Source organism: Diadema setosum, chromosome 16 (genome assembly GCF_964275005.1).
Source record: "Diadema setosum chromosome 16, eeDiaSeto1, whole genome shotgun sequence".
NCBI lineage: Eukaryota > Metazoa > Echinodermata > Echinoidea > Diadematoida > Diadematidae > Diadema > Diadema setosum.
The window spans coordinates 10,448,948-10,459,460 of NC_092700.1; the positions used below are offsets into that span (position 1 = coordinate 10,448,948).

Consider the following 10,513-nt stretch of genomic DNA (forward strand, 5'->3'; position numbering starts at 1 on the left):
ATGTGTGGTGTGAAAAAATCTGTTGCCATGGCAACGAGTTTTTCTATACCAATCACACAAAGAAATATGTGAATTGACCTACCTTCCTTAAAATTCTTTTAACATTTGATCAAAAATTTGGCACATGACCATTACAGTATGTAGATGTGCAAAACTAATCTTTGGTTGATGTTGAACAATCTGTTGCCATGGTAACAACATTTTTTCACTTAAAAGCATACAAAAATTGTGAATTCGCTAAATTTGTCAATCTTTGTGCATATGACATGAAATTTGGCACACATGTGACCGGCATAGTGCGTAGATGTGCAAACTTCATCTTTCGCCATTGTTGAACAATGCGTTGCCATGGTAACAGCAGACTTTGAATGAAAATCATACAAAAATATTGTGGATTCTGCTATCTCTCAGCTTTTGAGCATTTTGCTTGAAATTTGGTACATGTGACCACCATGATATGTATAATTGTGCAAACTTCATCTTTCACAGATATAGAACATTGTGTTGCTATGGTAACAGCATTTTCAATGAATATAATAAAAAAGGTGTAGATTCAGTTTACTCCTTCAATATTTGAGCATTTTACTTGAAATCTGGCACATGAGACTGCTAAAGTACATAGACTGATGTGCAAATTTCTTCTTTGTTCTTTTTCACACAATGTGTTGCCATGGTAACAGATTATTTTGAATGAAAATCATTCAAAAATATTGTGGATTCAGCTAACTTCCTAAGCTTTTGAGCATTTGACTTGAAATTTGAAACATGTGAAAGTTATACTATGTACTTGTGTATATTCATCTTTCGTTAATATTGAACAGTGTGTTGCCATGGTAACATCATTTGTGAAAATCATTGGACTTTCCAGTTTATTCATTTAATTTACTCATTTTTTGAGCACTTGACTTGCAATACATATATGACACATGTGACAAACAGATTTTTTGAATTAACAAAACACTTTATTCAATGTTGAACAATGCATTGCCATGGTACAGCTTTTTTCTTTTTTTAATAAAACCATATAAAGTTAGCGCTGGTTGAACGAACTCCCTCAGTTGGAGGTGGGAGTAAAAATCACAATGATACTTCTAATTTCGGCAGGTATTCTTTGTTTCGTACTTGGATTTGATTTCACTCATCAATTGCCACAATTGGAAAACATTTCATTGAAAGAGGCAGTGTAGGCCGACAATGATTCAATTACACTGTATTCAATTCATTCACTGCTATCAATTTCATACTTTCATACTTTCATTAATATCAATTCCTCACAATTTAACTACATGTCATGTGACAAATTATGTAACTGCACAAACTATTTCATGTATTTCATTCTAGTTGCCTGATTCATTAGAAAATCTGATCTTGAAAACATTATTTCATTATTCAATGTCATCATAATCACAGCACAATTATCACAACCACATTGGTGATACTGGTAAGAGTCCTTGTGAAATTATTATCACTCACAGTATTGTCTGGTATTACATTCTACTTGATTTCTACATTATAAGCTATGCTTGATTTTATCTTTCTAATCAAATAATAATTGCCCGCATAGACATAATTTCTAACTGGGTTACATAACTATTGCCTTCACATGCCTGGAAATAATAACGACTAGAAATGTCGCTATGGCGACTGGTATGCCTCCGCCATGATGCGTGATTCTCCTAATAGGTCTAGATAGTGCATGTGGACAATGTGTGATTACATTTTCACAAAAATGGCTAAATATTAAAATGACAAGTTTGTCACAAATGTGTTGAATGTTCACCTTCCCTGACCTAGGTTTAATTGGATGAATAGGAGAGCATGTATTTGGGGTTTAAGGACTTTAACTTGACTTTGACCAATTCATACGTTTATGCATTGAGTAATTTCCAAGGTATGGAGAAAAAGTTCAATTTCTGTATTGAATAGTAAATTGTTACCATTTTCATCTGGCCTTTGACCCTAAAATTCATAAGATAATCCCTGTCAGACAGAACATGCATAAATATGTAGAAAGTTTAAAAATAACTTGAGCCACTTCCGAGACATGGAGGAAAAACTTAGTTCAGCAGTTTCACTTGATCTTTGACCTTTTGACCTTTGAGGCAAAAAAAAAAAAGATCTTTCCAGAGAAGCTCTATTGGGTTATACATGCATACACCAAGTGTAAAAAAATAATCCTGCTGGCATTGCCTAAACATGAGGGAAATAGTAAAATTTTGAAGTGTTGCCCTTGACCTTTTGACTCCTGACCTTTGACCCCATGAACCCAAAATTGTCTAGATAATCACTGCCAGTCAGTACATGTATGTTCCATGAAGATACCTCAAACAATTTCCAAGGTACGGAGAAAAAAGTGAAGTTTTGATATTTTTGATTGACCTTTGACCTCATGACCACAGACTTTCACCAGAGAATCTTAATTGGGTAATACATGAATACACTAAGTTTCCAGAAAATATCTTCAGGCATTGCAGAGATATGGTGGAAATAGTTAAATTTTATGTATTTGACCTTGACCTTTTGACCTTTGACCTTGAGCATGTGCACCCAAAAGTTGATAGGCACAACTTCACCCCCTAATACACGTACATGCCAAGTTTCATTAGGATACCTCAAAATGTTTTTTAGTTACGCTTGCTACAAAATTCATTACGGACGGACAGAAGGACGGACAGACGGACAGAAGAACGGACGGACGGACAGAAGGACAGACGGACGGACAACCCGAAAACATAATGCCTCCAGCACCACTTCGTGGCGGAGGCATAAAAACAATGCACTGCAATGTTCACTGATGTATTTATGTTTGGATCACTTATACATCGACAGATCTTTCATAATCATTTGTATTATTTTCATGGTTTATTAATCAAATTATGAAAGCAGCTGAACTTCACACAATGCTATCATTGCAAATATTTTGTAAGCATACAATAATATGTGTTGCAATCCACCTTCTTTGCACTCTAAGGTTCCCTATAGCAGAATATTAATTATGATATTAATACTAATAATAATGACCTTGTCTACTGCACAATAGCTTTTAATCATCAAAGATCAGAAATCAGACTCTTATGTGCTGACTGATACAGAATTTGCATTTATCCATTTTAAAATGCTTTCTTACACTTTACAAGGCCTATAAATATATTTTTTTTTTTTCAGAGTGCTTCAATTCACCCATTTGCTTTTCACTGAATCGTTTGCACGCTTAATTGTTCTGTTCTGTTTTGTATTGTAATGTTTTTCCTTTTTCTTTTGAAGGGGAATTTTTCTCATTTCTGGTTTGGTTAATACATGTACCTGGCAAAGCACTTATGCCATCACCTATGGACTCGTCTATGACAAAAGTCAGTGAAGTTCAGCAGTCAGACTGCAATAGTCTGATTGCAGCTTCATATTTAACACTGCAATTGTGACTCTGTATCACAATATCAACAGAAAGTCACCAAACATGGATTTCTGGTTAAAGGGCTGGTAAAGTTTTGGTTGAGACCTGGTTTCAGATTGATATCATTTCTTCTCTTTTTTTTGGGGGGGGGGGGGAGGAGGGGTGATATAATAAGAAACCTCTTATGAAATATGAAAGACCATTAATTCAAAGAAGAATTCAATGTTTATTTGATGAAAATTGGTTTTGAAATGTTTGAGATATCCAAAATAAAGGAATCCTAATTAAAGGTGGAATCAACCTTTTACTAGAATCGCTTTGTTTTACTCTGCTTTTGGATATCTCAACCATTTCAAAACTAATTTTTGTCAAATAAACATTGAATTCTTCTTTGAATTAATGTCTGTAGCACTTCAATAGTGGTTTCTTAGTATCTTGCAAAAAAAAAAAAAGGGCCAATCCTGTTTCTGAAAGAGCACACTCTCAGTTTCAAAATGATGTACAACTGAATTCAGATGGACTCTCCTATGTATTTGAATATTAGAAAGAAAGCACACACTCTGCAAAAGCATAGCTAGCAAATAGGTTCTGAAGTATGCGGTCTATCTTACCTAGCTATGTTCTGTGCAATAAATGGGACAAAAACCAGGATATAAAACTCTAGAGCAACAATAATGAAGGGATTATCAGATAAAGTTGAAATTGAACATGCCAATTATGTGAACACAAAATAGAAAAGCAGACAGAAAACAATAAAGATGTTGTTAGGTTCTGTAACATTACTCATGTCATTTGCAGCAAGTGCATAAAATTTGAAAATCTATCATGTGTGTAGGTCTAGCACAATAGACCTATTCTTATTTTCCAAATGATGTCCCGACAGACATAATATTCGCACTCCATTTTAGGAATTTTTGTTGCGCAAGAAGCTTTTGTCATAAGGATCTATACAAAATCACCATGACATTAAATTGCATTCATGACTTTCATTACAGTGCTGCAGGTACATGTCAGATCCTCACATCTAATGCAGCCACCCCCCCCCCCCCAAAAAAAATGTATACAATGTATATCATTAATTTTTGAAGGATTGAATCCACAGCGGTCAAAACCAACATATGTTATATTCAACCTGTCTGCATCACCTTTGGCAAGCTCCATGCCTTGAGAATCTATATGAAAGAAAAAATAAAGAAAGGACAAAACAATAAACAATACTGGTTACATACTGAAATTTTGTGACATGCAAATCACATCCCCTCTCCCTGACATTATACAGAGTGGTAACATGTGGGTGTACAGTTGAATGAATACACACACGACTACCACACATATCATTACACAGAGCTGCTTGTCAGCAATTTCATATACAGTATATTAGCAACAGTTTAACAGCATCAAGGAAAAAAAAAAAACAAAGAAATCGTCTGGGTTGTCATAAACAAGAATTAGTGTATCGGATTCTTCCTGATGAACAAAAAAGGTGTGACACAGACTCAAAATGAAAATGTGATTGTGACTTAAAACACTCATCTGACATAATGTCATTCATTCATGTCAGTAGAGACTTATTTGACTTTTTTTTTTAGAAAGGATTGTAACTTATGTCAGGCAAGCTGGGAGTTCCAAAATAAACAGAAAGATGATTCAATGGGTTATGCAACAAGTCAGCTGCATTGCTATGTCAGTGCATTAATCAACTCTTGTGAGCCGTACTGAATTCCCAATTGTGGCTGATATAGACATAAACATTAAATCAGCTCCCAACTGGAGTGTATGAATGCACTGATTTCTTCATTTCTCGTGTGGAACAGTTCACATATAGAGGTGACATTGTTTGTCCACCAAGTCTACAATAATTCCTAAAATTAGAAAGACCGAATTACCTGTAACTGATATGTCATCAACAGAGGTTGCCTTTTTTCAACTGTTATTCAAGTTGTTTATTTTGTAAAATCTTTATACTTTCAAGTTTAATTTGAGAAATACATACCTGTGTTCTGTCGTAGATAAGATGCTGCTATACAGTTCGTAGTCCAATTGCAGTCTGACTCTGACCTGGGTGAAGTTCAGCTGCAGTTGTCAGTCCCAAGGGCTTGGTGAGGTTCAGCTCTCTTCAGGCCTTTGGGTGTGCAAATATAAGAACAGTTAAATACCATACAAACAGAAACATCGGATGCACAAATGGGATAGTTGGAAAATATTTGAGATGAGTGTACATCTTTATTAAAACAAGCAATAACAACAAAATGTTCATTAATGAATATCAATTTTGTAAGATATATTATGTGAACGACAAGTTGTAATTGCCAGTTTTCAAAGTTTGAATCACTCTGTAATGAGCCCCTGTTAGCAAATTGTAAGAGTATGAAGTAATTTTAGTAATGAATGAGAGGGGAAATTAATAACAAGCATTCACTTTATTCAGTTGGCAGCAGAATTATTAAACCCCCTTGCATTATGGACACTGGCAAAATAAACAACATTACAATTACTAAATCATATACAAAATGGTGAACAGATAGTTTATGACAAATGCCTACCTGATCAATAATCTTTGATTTGCATATAGTTAGAAACTTTGATCATTCATGCATGAAGAGATAAGGTCAAATGAGTACATTATAGTCATTTCAGACCTTTCTGTGATCACTGAAGCATGACGTGTTATGGTCTGATGATAACGATTAATTTCTTTTGTTTTTATGGAATTTTAAATAGTATCTTGCCATTCTATACATAACTCTTAGCATTTCATTGGGTTATATTCATTTTGACATGACTTAAACTTTGAATTATTAATATCATGGCTAAACCTCTGTACAAACTCTATGGTGGCAACTTTCACTAGAAATTAGTTCATTTAAATATTTTTGTACAATGAAAAATGCCAATTCAAATATTAAGAATCCTACATCAAATTCCATCATATTGTGTCACCTATCAAAACATTGAGTGAAACCATATTCAACGAAGCATTTCAGTGATCACTGAAAGAACTGAAAATGACCATAAATGTGCTCACTGGACCATATCTCTTTCTACATGAATGATCAAAGTTTGTAACTATATGCAAATCAAAGGCTACTGATCTGTTTTTTACTTGTAGCAAACTATCTGATCACCACTTGTATGATTTAGAAATAATCTCAGTAATAATGTAATTCATTATGCCAGAGTGTCCAACATGCAAGAGAGGGGTTGACTAATTTTGCTGCCAACTGTAGATGATCAAGATAACATGATTTCTCAACTTGCTTCAATAGCTAAAAATAATAATTTAACACACCAAATGAAGATGGTGGAATATCCATGACACTGTCACTTGACTTTTCCATTTGCATCTTGCCCCCAGTCCTTAACTCTGAAGTGGATGAAGTTCACATGTTGTCTGGTCCTTGGCTGTTTGGAGTTTATTCAATATACAAGAACAGTTAACATCTTACAAACAAAACAATAGTGCAGGACATGGGACATTAGAAAGTATGTTAGAGATGGGTGCTTTGCCTTTGCTATAACAAGCTATAGCAATCAAATTGAAAAGCCCTACCATTGATTTTGAAAGACTGAATTCACTAGTATCTACTGATCCATAAGCTGTAAATAGGACTTTTCACAGTTTAAAATGATTAGCTATGTCGAATATTCTTGTTTCAAACATTGTAAGAGCATGAGGTTGTTTTGATACTAGAAAAGGGAGAGGGTAAATAAACAATCATAGTAGGGCCTACAATATTAAGATAACGTGACTGCTAAAGTTTGTTTCAGGAGCTTGATACATGTAGACATGCAGGTACCCCCCCCCCCCTTCCATGAATTATCTCTTTTCAATTGGATCAGTATGTAATATTCTACAGATAGTGAAATTCAAAAAAAAAATGCAAAAAACAGTTGTTTCTAGAAGGGTCACTATTCACTGGATAAGAATGTTTGTTTTCAATTACCAAGATGGACATTACAGCAAACATTGTTTTCAATATTTCCTGTCTAACACTATTCAACTAAATATCCAGAGACAATTTGATGTCCAAATGTAAATAATGTTGCAATTCTAGTATTTGAAAATATACAGATATGTTGTCTGCTAAAATAGTATTATAAGCTAAAATACTTGCATTCTGTTGAAGGTGATCATGCTGGTAGATAAGTCTCGACGAAGTTCAGTAGCAGTCTAGCTGTGGAGAAGATGGAAGTTCAGCAGTTTGGTTCTGTGTTCAGTGAAGTTCAGCAACTGACTCTGGGCTTTATGAGATGCAGAAGTCTGATTGTAGCAGTCTGACTGATGTTCCATATCTAACATTATAATTAAAAATGTGAATACAAAATAGAAAGTGTGTTTTCAAACTGTTGTTTGATTATACAAGATTTTACACACAATATCTAGAATGTGCATGAAATTTGAAATCAGTTTGCAGTTTAAATATATAAAGGACCTTATATTATTATTTTTGGGGGATGATTAAAAGACATACTACTAGTATTTGAGTTGTCTCAATTCAACATGTGTAAGCCTATAGTTTGGGGTATTATGACTTCTTGAGGTTCTAGATCTTGTCGATAGGCATCCACGTTGCAAGGTCTACATCTACCTAAGATCTGGTAGGACCAGCTGTACTGTGGCTTCACATTCGGGTTGATCACAGTTACAGCCTGAGATGCAGCCACAGTCTGACTCTGATCATGAACTGTTGTCATGTCATCATCATCAATTAAATTGCTAAAAGAAGTTGTGTAAGCGGTACTAGCATCGGAGTATGGACCTATAGAATCCACTAACTGCCTAGATAGATAGCACTATTTAGAAGACCTATTAACTTCCTTACTGATGAGTGATAGGCCTACTTATGTTAATGATAATATGTTTAAGAATACCAAGGCTAAGGGTCTAGTCTGGTTATACTTTTGGTATACACTGGTTAAGTAGTATCTAGGTCAGTAGGTGTTACTCAGGATCGCTATACCACTGGATTCTAGATCTATAGACACCTGGTAGTATAGCAGTAGAATTCTAGAGGTTCCATGCCAATGAATTTAGGTAAACATCATTCTCTATCTTATTGTGACACATGCATTGCGATTACAGTGCTGTATGCACTTAGAATTGTGGAAGATCTGAACCAAGATCTGAACCATGGTTTCCAATTCATATTCTGTGTAGACCTGGATCTACGTACTACTACCAGGCCCTACTACTGCTACTAGATCTAGTTAGTCTAACCACTGTCAGACTCTCCAGATAGTACTACCTGCCCTAACCCCAGGGCACTCCCTGTTAGTTGTACAAAGTGCTTCGCGTTCGGGCTGGTCGCTGTTATTATAACCCCTAACCCCTAGTATGTTACAAGTTTTTGTTGTAGACCTATAGCAACGTTAGACAGTAACATTAGGACTTGTAAACGTAACAATGACACAGGTAACTTACAGCTGGTTCTCTGTAGTGTAAATGCTAACGCTATAAGTTCACGTTAGGGCCTACCCTAAAAAAACATTAGGCTTAAGCTAGGCCCATAATTCTGTTGGACAAAATAACCTAGATTTTCTAGACTGAAAAAAAAACACCAGATTTTTCCGGTCGATTTGACACAGAACGGAAAATTTGTATCACTTCTGAATACTATCCACACAGCTAGTGACAGTGTAATTATTCAATGTTAGACACGTCTTCAAAAATATAGGCCTAACATAATATTAATAATAAAATGCAGACCAATTCTTATGAAATTTCCGGTTTCTTCTTCGATCCCTTCACTATTCAGGCCTTAAGTTACCTGCAATTCACCCATACATAATCGGGCAATTTCTCTCATGAAATATCTGCACGCTAAAGATATCATAAAAATCAACCTACAAACATTTCACTATTACTTGTAACAACGTTAGAAGTTGTAGTAGACCCTACCATGCTAAGTAACAAACTACCTAAACTCAGCTGGCCATTTGGTCATTCAAACAAACGGCGATGTGCCTACGTGGGACTATTGTGATAACGCTACTACCGGTAAGATTAGATCTACATCTAGCTAGCCCTTTGGAGAATTGTAGAAGATTCGAACAAAAATATATCCAAATAATATCACATTATGAATCCACATGCATTACTTTTCAATTGTAGACAGCTTTAAATATACTCACTAATAGAAATATGTACTGGTAGCGGTGTAGAATGCAACTTAGCCTCTAGGATCCTGCCTCCGTCGTAGATCTGTTGCCTCTGCGCTGTATACACTGTGTGTATACGTGCTATGTCTATGTAGCGAGTGCTCAACGCATGTAACACAATAGGGAGAAAAAGTTAATGATATGCTAATGATATGTTAATTAGTATTACCCTCGAACATGACGATTGAAAAAATTAAAGTCTCTCATAGCTTAGGAGAGACTTCGTGAAATGGTTTTTACTTCTCTGTGAAAGTCTCTCCTAGCTTAGGAGCGGCTTGGCCATTTTAAGATTTATGTGATAGCTTTTATGTGATAGCTTCATGAAACGGACCCCATGTTTACTCTTGAACAATGTGCGAAGAATGGGAAAATTAAGATTACAAATTACATCCACCTGCCGAAATAGGCCTCCTTTCTTTCTCTCGTATAATGTACTTGCATTTCGCAAATGAAATTAACTGAACGATGATTTCCCAAAGTATACTCAAGACTACTATTTCAGCACACCTGGACAAGCGTGCGTGCACTCACTCACACACACACACACACACACACACACACACACACACACGCAACAATAGAAGAGGATGAGAAAAAGGAAGAGGAGAAATCACCAACTAGACCGTCATGGAAATGTAAATGACGGTACCTGTAACCTGCAGCTGCAAGAGGAAAGAATGAAAGAAAAAAAATATAACCATGTTTAAGCCTGTTCTACACTCATGCCGAATAATCCATATCAGTATCCATCATTTCAAATCATCACCAGAAAATTGCGAAAGAAGTTTCTTTTTAAGCTTACGTTTGAATGTATACCAACCGGGAGTTCGTCATCTTTTTATCAATCAATTTACCATCTAAAGAATTCCATAATTTGGGGCCATTATAAATAAAAGTATTCTGTAGTATTCGTAACCTGGTTTTCGGTATATGAAACATATCATTCTGTCGTGTGGGATATCT

The 10,513-nt window shown here is 35.3% G+C and overlaps 1 long non-coding RNA gene across 1 annotated transcript; it reads right to left on the bottom strand.

The window, feature by feature from the left end:
• Positions 1–4,486: 4,486 nt before the first annotated feature.
• LOC140239441 (uncharacterized) lies at positions 4,487–9,650 on the bottom strand. Its single transcript, XR_011901982.1, has 5 exons — positions 9,524–9,650; positions 7,507–7,684; positions 6,681–6,793; positions 5,385–5,513; positions 4,487–4,563 (listed from the first exon to the last, which is right to left on the bottom strand). It is a non-coding gene; the product is annotated as an uncharacterized lncRNA (long non-coding RNA).
• Between the last annotated feature and the right edge of the window lie 863 nt (positions 9,651–10,513).